The sequence below is a fragment of the Alnus glutinosa genome, chromosome 2 (assembly GCF_958979055.1).
Source record: "Alnus glutinosa chromosome 2, dhAlnGlut1.1, whole genome shotgun sequence".
Classification (NCBI taxonomy): Eukaryota; Viridiplantae; Streptophyta; class Magnoliopsida; order Fagales; family Betulaceae; genus Alnus; species Alnus glutinosa.
Genome location: NC_084887.1, coordinates 628,911 through 654,530, shown reverse-complemented (window position 1 = coordinate 654,530; position 25,620 = coordinate 628,911). Strand labels below are relative to the sequence as shown.

The 25,620-nt window shown below is 37.0% G+C and overlaps 1 pseudogene; it reads left to right on the top strand.

The window, feature by feature from the left end:
• Window positions 1-2,426: 2,426 nt before the first annotated feature.
• On the top strand, window positions 2,427-17,196 carry LOC133859132 (protein ACTIVITY OF BC1 COMPLEX KINASE 7, chloroplastic-like; annotated as a pseudogene).
• The last annotated feature ends 8,424 nt before the right edge of the window (window positions 17,197-25,620 follow it).

The following is a 25,620-nucleotide window of genomic DNA, read 5'->3' as shown; positions in this document are numbered from 1 at the left end:
ATTTTATTTTATTTTATTACATATTAAGAGAAAGTTTCAAAATTGCCCCTATCTTGGCCGGTTTCAAATCTTATACATGCTCTTGTTAAATCACCACTGATTCAAAAAACTTAAGTTAATAAAAATATGTAAATTTAATCATTTAATTAATACTTAAACATTTTTCTTAACGTGTGAGCTCAAACTCCCTCTAAGTAGATGAGACTTGACACATAGAATATTTAATTAAAATGAGAGTGAATTGACGGAGACAAGGTTCAAACTCAGGACCTCTACTTTGATACCATATTGAATCATTACTTATTTCAAAAACTTAAAATGATAAAAAAAAAAAAATTTAATCATTTAATCAATACTATAACAATTTTAATGTAAATCTTAAACAACTACGTCATGTACTTGTTCATTCGTAAGAAACATAAAATACACATTTTACTAGGTTCAAAACGATTTGCTATATATTGCCATATCTATTGAAATTAAGGAAGAAGTTGATGGTGACCACAAGATTGTTTGGACCAAATGATACTTTTTTTTTTTCGACTTTAATATTAATATATTATTTTATTTCTATAATTTTTTTTAAGACTTGTTTCGAAAATTGAACATTGGAGATTTATTAATTTTTAAGATAATCAAATGATATTAATGCATTTCTTAATTAATTTTTTTTACCATAAATTAGGGTGTTAATTAAATAATATTAATGGTAATTAACGCCTTAAATAATTCTTTATAAAATAAATTTTAATTAAAATTTATTAATTAATTAAAAGGCCTTCTTAAATTGAAAGTATTAGGCGACTGTCTAATCCGCTAGCTAGGGTAGCTAGAGCCGGCCTGTACGTTAATGCATGGGAGATGATATATTCATAAACCCCACCCAATTTCCACACAATCCCCACTCATATGTGTGTGGGTTCCATGCATGTGGATCCCACACACATGTGTGGGAGTCGGATGAGAGTCGTAAAGCAAGCATTTCCCTAATGCATGAATGTTTGAGAGTGAGTAAGGGCTGTGTGGGAGTCGAATGAGAGTTGTAAAGCAAGCATTTCCCTAATGCATGAATGGTTGAGAGCCCAACACGCGTAAACAACGCCTGCCTTTACACTAATGTCCGGGTGCAATCATGACTCGTTGGAATTGTATACAGTACGAACGAGTTATGTGAAAGGGTATTTTTCAAAGATTTTTGCACCGTCCAAATTGTTTCCCCACGATCCGATTGGGACTCATCACCTGTCTTCGGGATCCAACGACGACTTTATAGGAATGGTTTGGTGTTGAAATGTTCAATATGATTTTAGCAATTTTCACGTGACCCTTCAAAAAAAAAAATTGTTAAAACTCATTCTACTACCATTTTGAGGTTTTTCTTTAAATAATTTTATTCTACAGTATCTACCATACTATATTTAATTTAATATAGCTTGCCTTTTTCTTGCTGGTACCCAAAACCAAAGTGATCATATCATCAGCCCGTTTAATAACTCTTTCCTTTCCCTCTCTTCTTATTTCACATTTTTTAATAAAACATTAATTTCAAAATATTTTTAGTATTTTTTACTTTTTATATCACATCAATAATTTTTTATTATTATTTAAATAAAAAAATTACTATAATATAAAATTTTTTCACTTTTTTATATAAATTATTTTTATTTTATATCACATCAATTACTTTTTATTTTTATTTGATAAATTTTTTTTTTTCTATAAGAGGAGAAGAGATGACGGGAGGGGAATAGTTAAACGGCCCATATGAAAGAAAGAAAACAAAACGTACGTTGGCCTCACAAGACAAAATTAGATGGCCCGAGCTCAAGTCACGACACAGTTACCTTGTACAGTAATATTAATTATTATAGTCAATGAACTCAGCTGTCAGTTGATGATCCAAACAGTCCCTCAGACGATTAGAAAACTAGGACGGCGGCCATGGCAACTCTAGCTTGTACACGTTCCTTGCACGTTGTTGCTCCATCTTTTTCTCTTATTTAATTTCATGTGTTAATTACATCCTATGTTCAGATCCCAATATATATACAAGGTCCACCTTCCACTCAAGTTCTTTGCCACTCAGATTCAAGGTTTATACACTAGTTCATTTAATTAGTTGGTTGAAGTATATATTGAAGATTTGGTGCTAGCTGAATACATTGAGTCTGTTCATCTGGGTTCTCTTTGGTTCCAGTGAAAAGTGATATAATCAACGTATATAATTGGTGGCATTCTTGTTGAAGACTTCAAGTCTTGTACTGTACGTTGTGTTTGCCGTAAGGAAGATGATTCAACTAAACTGATATGACGACCTATCTTGCTTACAGTTGAAGGGCTTTGTGATTGCTGTATTAGTCAACCTTTTTTTTGAAGGATCTTGAAGCTTAATTACAACTCTTCTCTCATTAATATATTAAGTTCTTATAAGTTTTCTGGTCGTGTTGTTGTGTCTTTTAGAAAAACCCATTTATCACTTCTTCATTTCACTGTTTAGCTTACTGTTTCTCCACTAAATTTATTTGTTCTGTAGCTACAGCTGTTAATATTGCTTGAATATGGAGTTGATAAATCAAGGAAGACCACTAGACAGCCTTAGTTTCTCAAGATCGATTTCAATTCGTAAGTTCTCAAAGTTGGACGGATCAGCATGCAGTCCACTTAGGACTACTTACAAGTTTTATAAGCTTCAAGTGGAAATGCGACAGTCTGAATCATCCTCAAGATTTGCTACCAATGGAAGAGCAGTTAAAATGGTACCAGCAAGTGAAGTAGTGAAAGACATGATAGCGAATGGTTCAAGGCAGGTTGTTAATGGAGAAAATCTGGTTAGAAGATGTTGATGCTAATTTTTTTACCTGGTGACGTGGCGTGATCAGAGGCGTCCCTTCTTCCATGTGCTAGCCTGCAAAACAAGAAAGACCCGCCGGGGGTTGGCCGGCGAAGCCTCCTCCGACGATTAAATCAGTCCAGTGTTTAAAGAAGAGGGAGAAGGAGAGAGTGAGAGAGGAGTCCCAGAGGATGGAAAAAATCCCCCCGTCAAGTAGTCCTTATAGCCCTTTTATATCCCTGCATGCTAAATGTCCGTTTTACCCTTGTCAAACACACTGTCCAATAGGGACATCTGATATCTTCTCTGACTTGATTTGACTGGTCTCATAAATATTGGAGGCTTCCTGCAACCAAGGCTCACATCCGGGGACTAACCCATCCCGGGGGCCGAAATCCCACTCTGGGGCAGACCTGGCCCCACTCCAAGGTGGAGACAAATATTTCCCTAACAATTACCCCCCCAATTCTCCTATCTTTATTATAAAGGTAGAGAGAATTTACCCAATGGAGCCTTTGCAATCCGACCAATCCCACCTACTGCCGCACTACGCGGCTCCAAGCCATCTACGGCAGGCAATTTAGAATTTATTTCCGTCATAAATTCACCGTCAGTTAGGTGCACCTAACACCCCGTAAATCGTGCATGCAGTGATCACTATTGTTTTTCTATATATTCGCACTTTCCTTCGCTGGAATGTCATTGGCCTTGAGAGTGCCCATTTGAGTAGATCGTCCTTTCTTTTTATTCCTTTCCTTGGGATCGGATTTTCCCTTTCATTCTATTTGAACTCTTCAAATTTTTTTTTTGCAATGTTTTTCATTCCTGGTGCGGTCTTCACGACCGAGCATATTCACAAATCCATCAAAGATGGCCCTGGAGCATTCGCTCTTCACGGTAGTTCTATTGAATGTGTGATCTCCGGCTTTAGACACACAAGGGTGTGTGACCTTTGGCTTTATGCCAACCTGTTCCTGTCCAGCCTACAGGAACTGCGTAGCACCCAAATTTTGCCCCAACAACTCGTGGGAGCCTAACTGCTCAAGCCGCGCTTGGAATTTGCGCGGATGATCCCTCCAAGATTTCCAGACAATTCATCTTTGTAGTCAGATGACTACCCTTCACAATGTTCCTTCGGGGTTGTCCGTTCTTTTTGTCTTCATGCATGTGTATACTATGATTAAATCCAATAAGATCTTCTTGGCAACATGAATTTCAAATCAATCTTCAATAATCTCTTTGGACTACCACTGAAATGGGCGTTTCATAAATTATAAAATTATGCCCGCACAACATCATGCCAACCATTAGCATTATACTTCCCCGGACAACGATTCCGATGGCATTTTAACATATCCACCGTTCCCAATAGTCGGAAACCTTTCGTCGGACCATTAATTTCCTTTGGTAGATGGATGCCCGTTAACCATCACGCCTGAAGCTCGGGGACTGCTAGAGGCGCAATTGCCCTTTCCATTTCTTCAAAGAAGAGGTAATCACCCCAATTTCCCTATTCGACTTCTGGGTCGTTAGACTGGAAATTTCTCGTCCTTGATATAACCCCAAGCATAGATAGCTCCCGATGACGGACGAGCTACCATAATTAATTCTGTCTTTAATATCGGCAAATTAAGTAGTGTCATCTCCGGCCGCCATCACCCCCCTGTCCTCTACCAAGAGGGGTGGTCCATTGTCCGGGATCGGACTTTCCTCATCACCCCCCTGTCCTCTACCAAGAGGGGTGGTTCTTTGTCCAAAATTGGACTTTTTTCGTCACCCCCCTGTCCTCTACCGAGGGGGGTGGTCCATTGTCCGGGATCGGACTTTCCTCATCACCCCCCTGTCCTCTACCAAGAGGGGTGGTTCTTTGTCCAAAATTGGACTTTTCTCCTCACCTCCCTGGTCCTCTACCAGGAGGGGAGATCCTTTGTCCGAGATCGGACTTTTTTCGTCACCCCCCTGTCCTCTACCGAGGGGGGTGGTCCATTGTCCGGGATCGGACTTTCCTCATCACCCCCCTGTCCTCTACCAAGAGGGGTGGTTCTTTGTCCAAAATTGGACTTTTCTCCTCACCTCCCTGGCCCTCTACCAGGAGGGGAGATCCTTTGTCCGAGATCGGACTTTTTTCGTCACCCCCCTATCCTCTACCGAGGGGGGTGGTCCATTGTCCGGGATCGGACTTTCCTCATCACCCCCCTGTCCTCTACCAAGAGGGGTGGTTCTTTGTCCAAAATTGGACTTTTCTCCTCACCTCCCTGGTCCTCTACCAGGAGGGGTGGTTCTTTGTCCAAAATTGGACTTTTCTCCTCACCTCCCTGGTCCTCTACCAGGAGGGGAGATCCTTTGTCCGAGATCGGACTTTTTTCGTCACCCCCCTGTCCTCTACCAAGGGGGGTGGTCCTTTGTCCAAAATTGGACTTTTCTCCTCACCTCCCTGGTCCTCTACCAGGAGGGGAGATCCTTTGTCCGAGATCGGACTTTTTTCGTCAACCCCCTGTCCTCTTCCGAGGGGGGTGGTCCATTGTCCGGGATCGGACTTTCCTCATCACCCCCCTGTCCTCTACCAAGAGGGGTGGTTCTTACTCATCTCCCGATTTTTTAATGAGGTTATTACTCCTCTCCCGATTTTTTAACGAGGTTATTACTCCTCTCCCGATTTTTTAACGAGGTTATTACTCCTCTTCCTTTAATCTTATCCGGAAGTTATCGAAAATGTCATCAGAAATGTTAACGGGATTTTACATATCAAATATTTGACAACCAATCTTCAAATCAATCTTCCAAGCTCTTACCCCCCCAAAGCACTCCGGTCTGAGGAAAGCTGGCCGGAGTGATTTGTCTTGGGAACATAGACCCGAACAGCTTGTGTGGCAACAAGAGCCTGTAAAAATTAATCCTTTGTTTTTTAACGAGGTCACCTCCTCGATTCCCCCGGTAATCCCCTGTTAAAGGCGGGTTCCTGATTTTTTACCGAGGTTCTTATTCCTCTTCCATAGTTTTTTAACGAGGTCACCTCTTCGATTCCCCCGGTAATCCCCTGTTAAGGGCGGGTTCTTGATTTTTTACCGAGGTTCTTACTCCTCTTCCATAGTTTTTTAACGAGGTCACCTCCTCGATTCCCCTGGTAATCCCCTGTTAAGGGCGGGTTCCTGATTTTTTAACGAGGTTATTACTCCTCTTCCATAGTTTTTTAACGAGGTCACCTCCTCGATTCCCCCGGTAATCCCCTGTTAACTAATTCAGAAATATCATCGAAAATTAATCCAGTTCTCGCTCCCAAACAGTGCTCTCGGAATGTAACTTCGAGAGCTTTCCTTTTCACTCTATTTATTTGTGCAATAAAAACAAGGCTCCTGCAAAAATGCTATAGAAAAAGACCAATAAATCCAAGCAGGAGACAGAATAGCATGAGCTCAAAGACCTGCTCCTTACATTCGGTCCCATGGAAGTAGCCTCTGTTGCTCAAAGTTTGGAGCTACCATAGCTCCTTATTTTTTGCAAATAAATTCTAGGCTATTTGTAAAGGAGCATATCTAACCCTTATTACTGGAATTACAAAATTATTAAAATTCTCTATATTTGTGCTTTGAAGCACTGGATACAAGGGCACAATTATTCACTGGCCATTGTTAACCGTCAGAGAGACCATTTCAATTTTAAATATTTAATAAAATGAAATGAGAAGAGGAAAGTAGACTTATCTCGGCCTCCCTGGCCTCTGAAGGGGTCACGAACATTGCCTGCCACCACTTCATGAACGAACAACTTTCTCATCGAATTATGATGTATGAGCGACAATCCTCGACTCCGTAATCACCCGACTGAGGACCTACAACCATCCTTACCTGTACCTCGATCTCGGACGCCTTCTTTAAGGGTCAAAAGTCAGCGTCCGGTGAAGGGGATGGCATCTACGTTAAAGTTCCGTTGTTTTGTAGCTGTTCAATACATGTTCCAATCAGCTTTGTCCCAATTACTAACATCTTCTGACTGAACTGTAGTCCACGCGGCCGAAGACCCCGGGTAAGTTCCCTCACTAAACAACATGGCCTTATTGGCTACCCAGAAACTTGGAGGAGACACCACTCGGCTTTTTTGCTTCCCGGACTTGTCAGCTTCGATTCTTGATATGGAAGTCCGGGGTCTGGGTGAGGGACGAATCTCGGCCCTCTAACCTTGCAGTTCTCGCTACTGCAGTACAAGAAGTTGTGATACGCCTATGCAGTCCGGGGGGAGAGACCGCATGTTCCTCCTCTTTTAAAGAAGCAAACTCCCATTATGCATCAGATGTTGAACCTCAAAGGACCCCGGCCATTTCAGTTCGGCGCTGGGCCTCTCGAGGAGCTGATGCGATCTGCTGTAAACGCAAGTCTCCCGTGTTTGCCTAGGTAGAACTGTGTCAGACCCGATATAATCTTGGCGCCAACCTGATACAGGTCCTGAAAAATGTTGTTATAACTAAGGCCCCTGGATTCCGGAAATAATCTCGGAAGGGATCCCAAAGACCACCTCGGACGTGATCTCGGCTAAATACTTCAAGGAGCCTATAGGCTTACCCAACGCCATTCGTAAGACATCATCACTCTTATAGCTTAAGGGTAAAACAGGGATACGACCATCTGCTGGTGGAGCCCAGAAGATGTCCGAGTACGTTCAGCTCCTATGTGGGGAGGTCGACAAGCATAGTGTGCAATCTGCATTCTGCATGCATTGTATTCGTGCTTGGTCCATTCAGTGACCTCCCCAGCCAAAGGCAGAAGAGTGTACAGCTTTGGCCAATTCCTTTTCGATATTCAACCCCAAGCCTTTAATAGCCACCCTCACGCATCCACCTTTGGGGTCCGGGGTCTAGTCCGAGGTCTCGGAACCCCAACTCCAAGTCTTCAAACACCGTGGAGCACACCGAACTAAATTTCCTTTCCGCTTGAAGATCTCATGCTTGGGGATAAAAATTCAAGCTTTGGGCGTGACTGCCATGGAGTACTCTGCTTGAAGGCCTTTCCGAAATGAAGAGTAGCTTCATAGCTACTGTTCCTCTCAAGCCATGATGCACCGCACCCATTCTTCAAACTAACTCCCTCATCAAAACTAATACACATTACCTTGAGAATCTTTCTGTAAAATATGATTTGATCTCTTCAGTGTTCCTCGACCGGGACGTCATCCCCCAGCTCTCAGGTGATGCTCATTTTGATCTTCGGAGACAAAAAGGATGACTTATCTGTCCGGGGTCCGACCTCTGAACAATACCAAGGATTTCTGGCTCGGTACTGTCTAGCCTCTTGTGTCGACGTCTCGGACCTTTGAGACAGGATTACCATTGCGTGAATAAGGTCACGTACAGGAATGAAAGTTGAAGAAGGGCTTCCGATATTTCTCAGGGAAATGGACATGCCCCCACCGTCGAAATAGCAGAATTCGGGGTGGCAGATTCTGCGGCACTTGTTTGGCTAAAATTCTGGACAGACCGTCGGCCCTTTAACTCTATAGTTCTCACTACATCTCGGACCCCCGGCTGTAGCTTCTACCACGTTCATACAACATGCACGAGACTAACAATTTCTGACAACCCACTCCCTACTACTGGGGGAAGTGCTCAGTCTTGTCCTCTCTCTCCTTTTTTTTTTTTTTTTTCAAACTTTTACAAGTTAGCAACTAGCTACAAAATCATGTCCGGGGAAGAAAGTTGCTTTGTAGCCCGTCTTCTTTCAGGTTCAATAAATGATGTTGTCAGAAAAACATCATTTCCCACAAAAACCAATAAAGCAAGACCCACTCTTCTCCCTGATTTTTCTTCTCTGCTGGCACGTGCAAAACTGATCTTCAACTTCACTTGGTGTACGAGTCAAGCAGATTTTAAAAGCATTCTTCATCTGTTTCGCGAGGAATTTCCTCCTTTCTCCAAAATTCATAAAAATATGGGATGACTATTACAGACCCATATAATTGCATGCTTGCGAAGGCATTCGCCGACAAGGTAATGAGCTCATCTGAGTTACGCGGCACGTAGTCCTGCGCCAAAGCATAAACCTTCCGAAGTGACCTTCTAAGTTCATAAAGATTTGAGTATAACCTTGGTGATACTGAAGAGAGGACCCATGAAATCAAGTGGCAGTAAGGTTAATACGAGAATTTCATCCTCATTAGTTTCCAAGCACAATTAATGGTATTGTCAGAGAAGCTTGACTTTACACAAAGACAAATGAAGCAAGAACTATGCTTTTCACAATTTTCTCTTGGTCTCACGTGGCCAACTCTTAACCTTATATATATATAAAGCCCTTTCATTCACACGTGTGAAACTAAACATCAATCTTCCCTTTTTCTTTTTTTAATTAGGAAAATCCTTATTTGCCTTTCTTCTCTGAAGACGGATTGACAATATCATGAAAGAGGAGCAGAAAACTTATCTTGCGCGCACACAGAGATGACTGTCAACAGTGAGTCATACTGGGACGAGTTCCAATGGAAACATTGAGTTCGGTCCGTAACACTTGCGTCCAGATCTGTCAGACATAAACCCCAAATCTACTCCATCTACTCTCCCTTTCTTGACGAAGGGTGTTTCTGGTCACTAGTCACCGTTCTGAATTTTTGTTTTGGTAGGAGCGACCATGTCGTTCCCACAGACGGCGCCAATTGTTGATGCTAATTTTTTTACCTGGTGACGTGGCGTGATCAGAGGCGTCCCTTCTTCCATGTGCTAGCCTGCAAAACAAGAAAGACCCGCCGGGGGTTGGCCGGCGAAGCCTCCTCCGACGATTAAATCAGTCCAGTGTTTAAAGAAGAGGGAGAAGGAGAGAGTGAGAGAGGAGTCCCAGAGGATGGAAAAAATCCCCCTGTCAAGTAGTCCTTATAGCCCTTTTATATCCCTGCATGCTAAATGTCCGTTTTACCCTTGTCAAATACACTGTCCAATAGGGACATCTGATATCTTCTCTAACTTGATTTGACTGGTCTCATAAATATTGGAGGCTTCCTGCAACCAAGGCTCACATCCGGGGACTAACCCATCCCGGGGGCCGAAATCCCACTCTGGGGCAGACCTGGCCCCACTCCAAGGTGGAGACAAATATTTCCCTAACAGAAGACAACCTAGTCCAGCCCCAGTAAGAAAACCAAAAGTTAAACAACTTCCACCAGTGGAGGAGCTCAAGGTTTTGCCCTCAGATGACGGTTTCAGTTGGGCCAATGAAAACTATAATTCCTTGCAAAGGAGTATTAGATGTTTGGTCTTTTGTTGTGTCTTTGTGGGTCCGTGTTCTGTTGGACACTGCAAAATGGGCATATTTGGGAGGCTTCACAGAAGAAAAGCAGGTGCATGGGGTTGCGAAACTGTTGCTGTACTTGCTATTTTGGTTTCTGCCATTACATTGAGTAATGTTTCTTGCACAATTTTTGCACAACTTTTATACTACTTTAACAACTTTTTTTAAAGATCAACCATTGAATATTTATTATCCACATGTAGTAAAATAAATCTAATGGTTGATAATAATAAAAAAAAATAGATAAAGTTGTGTGTAAGAATTGTGCAAGAAACATTACTCCGTTACATTTTACAATTAGTTAAGTTTCTTGGTTTTGTAGTTTTTGTTTTGCCTCAGTTTTAATCAGATCGATCTCCTTATACAGAAAAACAGAAGGCAAAAAACTGCCTCTTGGCTTCGGGAACGTGTGCTGCAGCTTGGTCCAACATTTATTAAACTTGGACAGTTATCTTCAACAAGGACAGATCTATTTCCACGCGAGTTTGTGGATGAGCTTGCAAAGTTGCAGGTACCTTTTGATTTCTGTTGTCATCCTAATTCTAAATGGGCTATGTCGATCTACTCACGTATTTATGGTTTTAAATGCAGGCATCCTGTTAGACTGTTAGTCCATTTATTTATCAGATAATAAACTTGAATGTCTGATTTTCACGTACAAAATCTATGTGATATATATATATATATAATTCAGGATAAGGTCCCCGCCTTCTCACCAGAGAAAGCAAGAGGCTTCATTGAGAGTGAACTCGGAGCTCCCATCAACATATTGTTTAAGGAATTTCAAGACCGGCCAATTGCTGCTGCTAGTCTTGGTCAGGTACGTGTTCGATTCATGTATACTTGTTTTACTTTAATTACTTGTTGCACTTTATGTAGCTTGAAGGATAACATGATAAAATGCATTTATTGTTGCAACATTAATTTAGACCATCCCCATACAAATATGGAAAAATAAGATATTTTTATAGAAAAAATCATGAGTTTGAACCTTATTTCCGTAATTCACTATCTCACAATAACTCTAGATTGGTTCCCCACATAGTACTTCTTTCTCGAGAGTTTTCGTTTTTGGCTGATTTAAAATTAGAGTCCTGTTTTAATTAATAATTAGGTTCATCGGGCTATCCTGCATAATGGAGAGAAAGTAGCGGTGAAAGTTCAAAGACCCGGTCTCAAGAAGCTTTTTGACATTGACTTACGTAAGTAATGCACATTTTTCATTTGATCAGTAATGCTACTTTCCACACCTATTTTACACTGACCACTTAAAAACTTGATATATTGAATTACGTCGTATTGTCATGGTACAGGAAAGTATTAGCAAAATTTGCGTGATATTCCAAAAAATTTAGTCGAAATTATAATTACAAGTGTCTTAAAATTATTTATAAAGCTCAATTCCACTTAGTACAGAAGTAGTGCAGACTTGGCTCCTATGCGATGCCTTTATAATCCACCCGTTGGGGCGCTGAACAACGGCCACCCAACAAACACCTAAACTTCCTATCAATTTTTTTCTTTTTCTTTGCATAGTTTTCAAAGTCTGGGACCGTTTGTTTCCATAAAAAAAAAAATCTATTACACCCTGTATATATTGCAATGGATCCAAATCCGGCTTAATTAGTGACATGCTTAATATTGCTGCATGTCATTCTTGGGTGACTCTTTGAAAATCAGCAGTTTTAGGGGGTTATAATCTTCGCTGCTTGCATATATGTAGGAAATCTAAAGCTAATTGCAGAGTTTTTTCAGAGAAGTGACACTCTTGGTGGTCCAACAAGAGATTGGATCAGCATATATGAAGAATGTGCAACGTAAGTAGCAAGCTTCAACTAGTTAATTTCTATGTTAATTAATTTCTTGAGATATTTATTGTATAATAAGTATGATCCATGTAAATAATAAGAAAAGAGATATAGACCTCTCATATATTGTTGCTTTCAGGGTTTTGTATCGAGAAATTGATTATATAAATGAAGGGAAAAATGCAGATAGATTCCGCCAAAATTTTCGAAATACAAAGTGGGTCCGAGTGCCGGTATGTTAATTTCTTACACATCAAGACTATAAGATCATTAAAGTGATCAATAATACTATTTAGTATACTGCTATATGACTACCATGCAATTGAGATGATGTGGCAGGAAAAATGAGTATTCAGATCAATAAGGGCTTGTAAAAAAAAAAAAATCTAAGAGTTGATTTTCACTGACACGTCATTTCCGTCGTATGATAGTCGTATATCAATCTACTAAATATTATATTCTCTTTTGAAGTTGCTGGTTTCTTACTTTGACAGCATCTTTTTTGTGACGACCTTTTTATTTATTTATTTATTTTTTCATACAAAACATTTCATAAAAATTAATATTTTAAAATACAAATAGATCCTCACAGCAGCACGACGATGTGTCGCAAAGCTAACATATAGTACACACTCCATAATATGTACCTTATAATCAAAGTTACATCTATTTAACTATGCAGCGGAAAACATAAATTTAATAGCGGAAATCACATCTTAAACATCTATCGCAAATTAATAACAATCGCCATTTAAAATCTATTTATTTAAGTTTTTCCTCAATATAAATACATAACAGAAATGACTTTTATACGATAACAAGTGATATAGGTGTCACAAGCCATAAACAAAACCTATAAAACTGAGGACGCCTATGGTCCTGCAATTACGACCGTTGCGGCAAGCTTCAGTCATAATATTCCAAATGCACATCTACAATCCCATCAACAACGACCGAAGTACCTATAGCCAAATGAACATCTATACGGTTGTGGGGGTTGGCCACATCCGTATAGGTAAAATGATGAGTTCATCACTTTAGTACATAATACTGAGACCTCAGTGATATTAAACTAACTAAGTTTTCGTAATGAACCAACTTTCTTTTATAGTCATGCGGGCACTATAACATCTACCAAATTTATAAACCTTTGTTTTGAAAACCCCCATAGTTGATATAGCAAACACCAACTATTACAAAACATTTAAAACATACTATGTAATTGGACCCATACATAGAAGTTTCATTGGTTTGGAAGCAACTACGTACACACCCACCTACAATAATACTTTTATGTTGGTAGCTTAAATGCACAAAGATCTAACGTTATCAACTGTGATATCACCATGCCTCAGGGCATCATAACTTCATATCTATGGCACATAGTTGTCCATGCGGTTACTAGAGTAAAACTCTGATATCCAGACACTTCTTACTGATGTACCATGACAATCCATCTACCTACTCCCAAAATACACTGATATACCAACCAATAGCATCACATCCAAGTACACCAAGCTTAAAACATGTCATTTTGCTCTTTAGTACGAGCATACTATCATCCCCCGAATATGGTTAACACCAAATTTTAGGGCATTACAATTTCATGTCTATGTCACATAGTTATCCATGTGGTTACTAAAGTAAAACTCTGATATCCAGACACTTCTTACTGATGTACCACGACAATCCATCTACTTACTCCTAGGACACTGTATTACTCATACCGAACAATGACAATACTCTTGCACCTCCACTCTCAATGTTCTTAAATCATGCAACTAGACGATAGAAGTATACATAAGTTTTTTGCCAGTAAAACTCTTAGGCATACAAATACGTCTAGCATAAAAATCACAATATTATATATCATAAAAACACCACACAATTTAAACAATGATATGCATGCTCATGATTGTCTTTTCATTCATTGTGAGGCTTACCCTCCCTTTCATTCTTATGTTCATGTTTTATACTTTACAATTCAAACTCTATACTCTTATTCTTTGCAAATCATGTTTTCTTCAAATTCGATAAACCAATCAACATGAAATTTTATCATTGTACTTTGCATAATTTAAACCTCAACCGCAGCTCACATTCAAACACTTTAAATCAATTCAACACATTTTATAACATCATTGATATTATTTGAACATAATTGAAACTACTCAAATCAACCAAAACAAATATATTCAACATACAGTTGTTTTAGATTTACAAAACAATATATATATTTTGCAATTCTAATATACATAAAAATAATAATTTCTTAGTGAGTAAAATATCACCTGGCTGCATTGGACTCACGACTCGAACTCAACATTAGAAAACCCATTGAAGTCTCCAATTATGACATGACCTTGCAAATACTAATAATGTTAGACTATGCTATAGAACTCGTTCTAGGACACTTAAACTACCTGCATGCTCACACGTCGCGTTACCCTCTTCTAAGACTAGCTAGGTACCTTGGCTACCATTAGGTTAATCACAGAACCAAGATTCCTATTTTATCTTGTTTATTAATACAATGATGTATTTACTATTTTATTAGCTTATTTATTACTATTGTATCACATTATCTATTTTAACCCTTTTTATAGCTTGCCATTTATTTACTAAGTTAACAATATATATACTTATGCCATATACATGTATATGTATACATATGTACATATACACATACCACACTTAATCATAATCTATTGATGCACATAAATATCATGTTTACATGGATAGATGAACTAATTACTAAGTTACCTCCTATTGGATTCAAAGTACATTTATGTATTTCTACATCCTTATTAATTCATATTTGTTGTCTAAGGGTTACATGGATAATTAACATTTCACAGCATTCACATCTTAACCATTACTTTTAATGCTCAACCCTTTTTAGTCGTTAACCACCCTAGTAGTTTAGATTATGGAACATTAATCTTATTTAACGCACTAATTCAATAACTCTGTAGATTATATTACAATCACGTATTGAATATATATTCGTTTACTAAAGCTTATACTTTGACCCCAAAGCTAAACATTACACCTAGGCTCTAGGTCAAACTCATGCCTTTTAACTTATCCCAAATGGTTCGTTGCAAAGAATTCAACTGTTTACCATAGCTACCCATCAAATTAGGTTCTAAAATAACCATTATTCCTAACCATTTAGCTGATCAAAACAGCCACTTAAAATTCATAAAATATAAATCATAGTCCTTACAATCTCTATTCTAACAATAAGCCAAGATTCTCCAACAACCAAATCTTCAAAATCCATGACCATTCATCAAAACAAATCAAAACCCCTTTACATATAATCGGCCATAGCCATTAAGGGCTACCCAAAAATCAACATCACAAATCCAACCAAACATCACACGGCCATAGGGATCATGAGTTACCAAATCAACCCAAATCACCAATATATAAACCACAAACATTACACACCACATAAAAACTACACCTTTCAAAATCTCACTCTCTATTCGGCTACCACATCAAAGGATCCCAAAATCAATTTCGAATTTCCATCAAACAATACTATAGAAACTTAATTAAAATCCACCCATCAAAGCCCCAACTCACATCCATAAACATTATCAAAATGCCTCCTTAAACACGGCCCACACACACATGTAAGCATAATCCAACAATTTCCATTATGAAACTAACACCTAAAGGTCACCTAAACCGATAATTCATAACAAATCAATATACCCATACAAGCATAACAAGAAATCTAGCCATTCGGCCATAACCTAAAAAATCAATCTCTATTCTCAGTTAATATTAACCCTAAAACACCAATCCAAACAATAACCCATAAAATCACATTCTCGTAAGTAAAGCACCCACATATACACATACATAATCGGCAAACTCAAGGAGGCCATCAAAGTATCCCTTCGGTCATCTCCAAATATATGGACAAACTCAAACTCAATCCAAATAGCCACCAAAGTCTCATTTGAAATCAAAGCCAAAGACCCATTCGGTTAACTCTACAAAAATCCCCTTGAAAACCTCAAATTTCATACCCCAAAAATCATCTTAACCGAAACAAAACAATGGCTAGAAAAACTACCAAAACCGAAACCATATAAGGGGAAAACATCATCCGACCAACTCCCAAAAACCCATTCTGATTCAACTACCAAATAGCGAAATAACCAACCTGAAAATCATACCCATATGTTGTTCTACCGAAAATCAAGAAATATACAAGCAACAATCAAAGAAGAGGAAGAGATTTGTCTCACCGGAACAAGGCCGAAGTTCATGGCCTAGCTATTGCCACCACGTCCTGACGGTAGCCTGACCACCGAGCTCCAAAATCACACCACCACCAGTCGGGCCATCCTCTACACACACACACTCTCTCTCTCTCTCTCGGCAGCTCTCACTCTCAACTCCAAATTCTCTCTTCTCATGGACGGGTTTGGGGCAGTGAACAACAGGGAAATGAAGGAATAAAATAGGAAGAAAGAAAAGAGAAGAAAGGAAGAGGAAGGGGTTGCTGTTGTGTGACAGAACCAAGAGAGGAAGGGAGGAAGAAGGGAGAAGAAAAGAAGAAGAGAAGAAGGGAGAGATCATGCAGTGAGAGAGAGAGATCTGAATCTGCATGAGGGAGAAAGAGAAAAAAGATAAGGAAAATGTTATTTGCACTACAGGGGTACAACAGGGGCACAACACCTCCTCACATGGGGGTGGGTCCCAGTGTGTGGAGCCCACCTCCATGTTAGGGGGTGTTGTTGCCCTGTTGTGCACCTGTAGTGCAAATAACAAGTCCCAAAAGAGAAAAAGAAGAGAAGAAAAAGAGATAGGGTGGGACACGTGTCGTGCTATGAGTGGCTGGAAAAAGATGGTGTAATCTTTTCCTAGCCATTCGGATAACGACATGTGGCAGGGGAAGATTACATTTTATTTTAAAGCCTCGACTTTTATTAATTACATTAGGACCCCATTATATTAAAATCTTATCTTTTGATAATTAATATATAACCTCTTATTTAAATTAAATTCATTCTATCCATAAAATTAGTTATTTATTATTCTTATTCTATTATTTATTTTAAACACATTTTATTTCCATAATACTAATATTATCACTTAAAATCTAACTATTGGTCCATCTAATTAATAAATATAATTTATTAATTGCTAAATGTCCTATTTATTTTTCTTGGTCTATACATTTCCCCCCTTCTAGCTGGTTTATTGGGATTATACTGCCTCAAAGGTGTTGACCATGGAGTATTTACCAGGTTTGAATATGAACTAATGCATTTATTTTGGTTCTCTCTCTTTTGTGGGCAAAGTCACTTTCTCTCACTTCTCTCAAATTGTTGAAAAACGTGGTTGACAATAAATGCGTTGCACTCTGAAACCTAACATTAAGTTATAATAAACAAAGATTTTGCTTAGTATGCATTGCCCTTTTCTAATGTAAAATGGTAGGATTCAGATTTTATAGTGCCCTGAGTTTAATGTGAGCCGTTCAATTAAAATGAATGGTATCAAATTTATTGCAGCATCGGCTAGGTTAAAAAAAAATTATATCTAATTTTAAGTGAGTCACCGCTTCACCTATTGATGTCTCTCTTTGTCATCTCATTATAATTGTCTAACTCTTATCCTGCTACCTTCTTTATTGTTGTTCACTACCCCATTTGGCCACTAGAGGTAGTTAGGCCATCCCAATTGACATTTTGGGAGTAGCCGAACAATTTTTTCTGGCAAAAAAGGGTGGTTTGGCCATTCTACACAACAGGATAATAGTGAGGGAGGCGACGGGATAGGAGATTAAAGTGGTGGAGACGCGACGGTGGGTAGAATTGAAATGCAAAATTCTATTCAATCTAGTAGATGACGCGACCGATATCGGATCTTTCATTTAAAATAAATTATCTGTATTAAAGTTACCTAAGGTATTGTACAAGATCTTCGCCTATGCAAGTATTTAGGGAATGGCAAAATATAACTTTTGTAAATTTCTTGAATTTCTTTCGACCTTTCAGCATTCCTTAAAAAAGTAGACAATGAAACATCGTTAAGGAAGTTTGGATTGTTGTTAGAATAGAAAATGCTACCAAAAGAGATACCTCCATGGCTCCATTTGTTTTGATGAGCAGAGCACATAACTTTTTTGCATGCTTGTCTTAAAAGGTGAATCTCCTACAGTGGACTCTATAACATGAGCTAGCCATGTACACAGATCATCGTCAGTGTCAAAAAACAATCTTAATTAACCCTCTAATTCCAAAATATTCCATATATATATATATGGACAAGTTGAAACAAGAGCTACAACAACAAATAAAAACTAAACAAGAAAATTACATAAACCAAATTAAAAGACCAAATATGGGTTCAAACTTCTCCTTAATAAGTGAAGCTCAACACATGTAATATTTAAATGAAGTTGAGATGAAATATAGAGTCAGTGTTTGAACTCTTTAACTCTGACTTTAATACCATGTTAAATCATCACTTATCTTAAAAGTTTAAACTGATAGAAAAAATAAATGAATTTAATCATTTAATCAATACTATAACAAATTCAAAGATATGTCAATTGGTATGGAGAAAATTAACATAACCCCCATTGTTGTTGAAATAAATCCAACAGTCAATATTTTTGTATCTAATAACTAGAGCATCATACACGCATAAATTCATGTGTATATATACAATTCAATTTTTTTTTTTTGGGTCAATGAACAAATTCAGGAGCATTTATGACAAGAGAAATGCTATTTAGTAGACTCTCATACAACTATCATACAACTATGATGATGTGACAGTGAAAATCAACCATTAATTTTTTCTTTTTACAAGCCATTGTTGATTCAAGATTGATTTTTACCGTCACATCATTATAATTATATAACATTCCTATGATTCAAGACTGATTTTCTCGGCCCTTAATTTTCTCTTTTTACATGCCTTTGTTGATCTAAAACTAACTTTTATTACCATATTATTATAATTATATATCAGTCAGATAAGGGTGACTTGAAGAGCATAATAACTTCTTTGGAATATGCTATATATTTATAGTCGGTAGTTGGAGGAGTTGGGATTTGGGAGTAACAAAAGTCAGCCAAATAGCAGCATCGTACCGTTTGTGTGCTGCATTTATTTTCTTTCTTTTAAGCTTGTCATTGTAAACATCCAACTCACCAATAAATTGCATCCGCTAAGCTTCAACCCACTCCCTTAATTCTCTCTCTCACACACACACTGAAGGGGGGTTGTCAGTTGTGTGTTCATATCATGTGGAGTAAAAAATGTGATGTTTGTTCTTCAATTGCATTTTTTTGTTTGTTTGGTACATGTCACCATTAAGGTTGGTAACCAAAAGGCTCGTTTGTTAATGTTTTTATAATGTTGGTTTTTGTTTTATTATTTGAATAAAGTTGAAAATAATTGTGAGTGTTTTCTGTTTGAGTAATGTTATATATTATACATTTATTTCACTTTTATCCTACTATACTGACGTGACATCGTTTAGTATATAGCTATTGGATTAGTCATTTATTCGCCGCGTGTCTACAGTAGCAATTACTGTAGCTACATGGCCAACTAGCCACGTGTCTTAGTGACAACGTGGCAGGTTGTATATGGAAAACAAGTAGCCGCGTGTATTTTTTACACGTAGCCAACTGTTTCTAATTTTCCCCCTTTTCTTTTTTCCATTTCCCCCCTTTATCTTTTCATTTCCTTCTCTCTATTTTTTACAAGCCTGGCCTTTTCCTTCTTCTCTTTTTTTCTTCGTTTTTCTTCCTTCTTTCCCTTTTTCCCTTGCACATACGCCTCTTCCTTCTCTTTTTTTCTTTTTTTTTTTTATTCCTTCTTCCCCCTTTTCCCTTGCAAATACCCGTTTCCTTTTTTGTTGTTTTTTTTTTTTTTTTTTTTTTTTTTTTTTTTTTTTTTCACACAGACAGGGAGATGGAAAGGGAGACTGAGAGAATTGGAGCGATTCTAAGAGAGAGCCGTGGTTGACGACGGCGCCGGAGTCCGGAGGGTCATGGCCCCATGCTGGTTAAGCCAAGGAGGTGTTTTTCCGGCGTTTTTTGAGGGTTTTTTTTTCCTTCTGTTTCTTTGAGTTCTCTGATTTGAAAGTTTGTGATTTTTGGTTTATGTTGTTGATTTTTTGTGATTGTTGGTGATTTTTGGTGATTGTTGGTATTTTTTGGTATTTTGTTGGAGATTTTCTGGTGTTTTGTTGGTATTTTTTGGTACTGTGGTTGACGGAGGATTAATTTTGGGGGATTTTCTGGATCGGATTTCATGGGAAAGTTTTGTAGTGATTTCGGCGGCCTTGCAGAAATTTCCGGTGAGGGAAATTAAAAAAAAAAAATTGCAAAAAAAGTTTTTGGCGAGGGCACTGGCGAAAAAAAAAAATAGGGAAGAAGAACAGAATTCCCTATATATTTTTTTTTTTCGAAAATAAAATGGTGTTAGCAATGTGTATTAGTTCCACGTGGCTAAAAGTGTCTAATTCTTCTGTTCTTCTTCTTCTTCTTCTTTTTTTTTTTAAATGAAGCAGTTAGCCACGTGTATTTAGTACACGTAGCAAACAGTCAGCCGCGTGTACTAAATACACGTGGCTAACTGTCAGCCACGTGTACCATAATACATGTGGCACAATGACCACGTGTATTGTGGTACACGCGGCAAAATGTGCATTTAGTAACAATCGGATCTAACACGAGTCGCACACGTGGCCATTTACACGTGGCAAACTGTTCGTCACGTGTACTATGTCCACACACGTGGCGAAATGCAAGTGGCAAAATGCTATTTTTTTTGTACAATATTGTTAACAAAAATATCCAATTAGTACTAGACTCTGTCACGATAGCATAAAGTAATAAAAATAGAATAAATATATAGCATATAACATAGCTCTTTGTGTTTTAGGTTGGAGTATTACTAAATACTCTCTATCTCACCCATCTCGTCAGGCTGATGTAGGATCAGCCCTTATACATATATTAAAAGAATGATAAACATTACCACATAAATTGATGTCCAGTACAGTAGTTTGCTCATAGATCGAGGGTATGTGAGAACTGTTGAGACTCCCTGAGCATTCCAATTTTGCAAGTTTTTATCATCTTATTAAGAAATAAATACTTAGGATGCGTTTGAAATTACAATTTTATAGAGAGAAAAAAATGCAATTTTAAACCACTTCGTAAAAAATGAACCGTTTGAAAATTGTGTTTTTAAAAAATTGAGATTTAAAAATGTAAAATTTTAAATGTTAACTTGCGATTTTAAAGATTAAACTATGATTTTTTTTAAACGCTTAATTACATTTTTAAAAAATACTTTTATAAATTACACATTTTAAAATCGTTATTTTTAAATTATACTACTTGAAAGATCACAAACCAAACCGACGTTAATTATACCAAACCCGGTCGATGCCGTTGTAGTGATAAATGCCCAAGTGGACATTGAAGTCAACAAAGAATCCCGTGATTACTTTTAATAATTTTATTTTAATTTTATCATCATTTCACTTAAAAATAATAATAAATAAATCAAACTTGTGCAGTGAAAATATTTTGATTTAAATTGCTATTAAAAAATGTGAAAAGTGAGAAAAATAATGAGAATAGTGTGATGTAATGGTATGTTGTTTGTCAAACATACCCAATGTCCTCATTGGACGGCTTCAACAATTTAGATGAAAATAAAGTTTTCTTTATATATCATATTTATTAAATTGATATGTTCAAAATACATGTAAGGCGGAACTTCATTTATAATCTCTGATATTTCATTATTTTTTAAAAAATGTACCTAAATTTTAAAAAGTGTCAATTTAGGCCTTTAGGGTATTCATCTTTCAATTTCAACGTTTCGTTAGAATTTTCCGTTAAATCCTGTCAAAATTCTTAAATTACTCATCTTTTTTTTTTTAGAAAAAAAATTGCTAGAATTTAGGTGTTGATTAGAATTTAACGGAATTTTATAATTTTTTTTTTAAAAAATAAACACAAGGGTATTTTGAAAATTTTGATCGAATTTAATAAAAAATTCTAACTGAGAGTTGAAATTAAGAAAAAAAATGAAAGATAAATACCATAAATTAATATTTTTTAAAGTTTTGATACATATTTTTCAAAAATAATAAAAAATCAGAAGGTTATAAGTGAAGTTTTTCCGACATGTGAGCAAGGATTAATTGACACTGCACATCAAAAAGTATAGTTTCTTGCATTACTCAATAACACAATGAGAAATGATCCCTACACTCATTTCTCACAACAGCCCCACAACAAACTGACGTGGCTGGTAATATTTTATTATTTTTTGAGAAATGATCGATACACTCATTTCTCACAACAGCCCCACAACAAGCTGACGTGGTTGGTAATATTTTATTATTTTTTTGTTTTGTTTTTATTTCTTTTTGTAAAAAAATAATAAAATATTACCAGGCACGTCAGCTTGTTGTGGAGCTGTTGTGAGAAATGAGTGTAGGGATCATTTCTCTTATTTTTTTACAAAAAGAAAACAAAACAAAACAAAACAAAAAAAAAAATATTACCAGCCAAGTCAGCTTGTTGTGGAACTGTTGTGAGAAATAAGTGTAGGAATCATTTCTCATAACACAATATTCGATTTTCTGTTTTTTTGTCAAATGGATGGAAAAAAAATAAAATCGATGAAACCTATTAAAGTCGTATGAAAAGATTGGTTTAGTTGTCGTTGGATTCAAGTATTGGTTCTCACTTAATTCTCACGTACCTTAAAAACGCACAATTCCTTCGGAATTTATTCCCGCAGACAATCCAAGGCGAATTATTGGTAACAACCAACAAAATTGATTACTATGACTTTTAGTCTTTTACGATGGGAATTTCTTTTCTTTTCTTTCATTTTGTTTTGTAATCATGTCATTTAAAAGTTTAAAATGATTTGACTATATATATATAGACTATGTGAAGTAGAATGATCAACTCAAGATGAATTCATGTTAAAATTTTAAAAATCTTAATAATTATTTTTGAATTAAATTTGTTGGAATAAGTGGCTCATATTCTCTCAAGCATGAAGAGTAATACTAAAATATCAGTATAGTAGCCAGTTAACAGAGTATCGCGACGTATTTTAAGGTTTTCAACATACGTTCGTACAATTAGGATTTTTGTATAAATATATTATGTTAAAACCTTAAATCATATATATTGAAATATAGCTGCACTCCTGTGCACATAGGCATATTGTCGAACCACGTAAATTTGTGTTTTAATTTTCTCTTGCGCTTTCTTTATGATTTCATATTATTCATCAATAATTGGGACTCACCTGTCTTCGAATCCAATGTCGACTTTATAGGAATGGTTTGGTGTTGATTGGGGGCTGCTACACTCACACCCAAATCTCCACAACCTGATGTGGAATGCCACATCAGATTTTTTTTTTTTCCTCTCCACCTCCTCCCTCCATCTTCTCTTCCCTACCACCTCCCTCCATCTTCCCTCACCTCCCACCTCTGGCTACCCGTTCTAGCCCTTCCCCGGCCAGAATAGCCGGATTCCGGCCGATTCGGCTGGGAAAGGGCCAAATCCCCGGCCGTTTTGGCCGGGGAACAACTAGATCCAGGCTAGCCTGCCGGATCTGGCCGTTCTGGTCGGGAAAGGGCCGGATCCCCTGCCGTTCTGGCCGGGGAACGGCTAGATCCTGGCTAGTCTGCTAGGATCCGGCTGTTCTGGCCGGGAAGGACCGGATCCCCGGCCAGAACGGCCGGGGAAAGGCCGGATCCCAGCCAGCTCGTTCTGGCCAGGAAAGGGCCGAATCCTTGCCAGCCAGCCAGGATCCAACCGTTCTGGCCGGGAAGGATCGGATCCCGGCCAGCCGATTGGGATCCGGCCGTTCTGGCTGGGAAAAGGCCAGATCCCGTCCAGCTCCGGCTCTCTCTGTCACCGTCTCCGTTTTCAGTTGCCGACCAGAAGAGAGAAGAAGGAGAGAGAGAGAGAGAGAGAGAGAGAGAGAGAGAGAGAGAGAGAGAGAGAGAGAGAGAGAGTTTTAATTTTAAAAAAAAAAAAAAAAAAAAAGAGAAAAAAATATGATGTGGAATTTCCACATCAGATTGTAAAAAAAGGTTGTGTGAATTTAGGTGTGAGAATAGCATTTTCCGTGTTGATTTAGCTTGTCTTTTTATTCACCGTACCCAAAACCAAAGTGATCAATATGAAAGAAAGAAAATCAAAACGTACGTTGGCCTCACAAGACAAGAGTAGATGGCAAGTCACGACACAGTACTTACCTTGTACAATAAGATTAATTATAGTAGCTGTCAGTTGATGATCTAAACAGTCCCTCATACGATTAGAAAACAAGGACGTTGTTGTACGTTGTTGCTCCCATCTTTTTTCGATTTTGGCATGCTCCTATTATATATATATATATATATATATATATATATATATATATATATATATATATATATATATATATATATATATATATATATATAAAAGTTGAGTTCTAACTTAGAGTTGGCTTAAAATTATGACAAGTGGTGTACACCCATCATTTTTAAACATTGAATCAGTCTTTTAAGTAAAAAACTGGTAAATTTTAAAGGTTGGACCGATTTTGTCATGATTTTAATAAATTTATTGTGTTTAAATGAAAACATCATGAGTATGAATCTTCATGAGACAAAAATAAAAACCTTTTCACATTATAGCATTAAGTGGTAAGAATTTTTTTAAAAAAATCTAAAATTAAAAACTTTTCTTTATCATCACACGCGTACGCGCGCGCACACACACATATATATATAAAATTTGAGTTCTAACTTAAAAACGTAATACGTATTATACTAACAATACGAGTGATTCTTACTATTAATCCTACTATTAATGCTTTCATAATCAGAATCCAGGTTTTTCTCTTTCTACTTTTTTCTCTTTACACTTCTTTCCATTTTAAACTACACATTGAGAATATTTTAAATGTTTTAATTTATATGGATTAAAACTAAAATTATGGTTCTTTTGATTTTAATAAATTTATTGTGCTTAAACGATAACGTCATGGGTGTGAATCTTTATGAGAACAAAATAAAGACGTTTTTGCATTATAGCATTAATTGTCATTATAGCATTAAGTGGTGAGAAGTTTTTTAAAAAATCTAATTAAAATTAAATACTTTTCCTTATCATCACACACACAAATATATATATAATCTGAGTTTTAACTTAAAAATGTAATACGTATCACACTAACAATACCAGTGATTCTTACTATTAATCATACTATTAATGCTTTGACAATCAGAATTCAGGTTTTTTTCTTGCTACTATTTTCTCTTTATACTTCTTTCTATTTTAAATTACACATTTGATAATATTTTAAATGTTTTAATTTATATAGATTATAACTAAAATTATAGTTCTTTTGATAGTAAAATTTTATGTGATTTATATATTCATGCAATGTTCTACGTGCAATGGAGATGTTTTTTTAAGTTTCAAAATTAAATTATAATTAATAATCTCGCGCATTGCGCGGGTTATGAGCTAGTATATATATATAAAAGCCAAGTTCCAATTTAGAGTTAGCTTAGAATTAGGACACGTGGCATGAACCTATACTTTTTAAACATTGAACCGGTCATTTAAGTAAAAAACCGATAATTTAAGTAATTTCTAATTCTCACTAATTTCTACCTCTT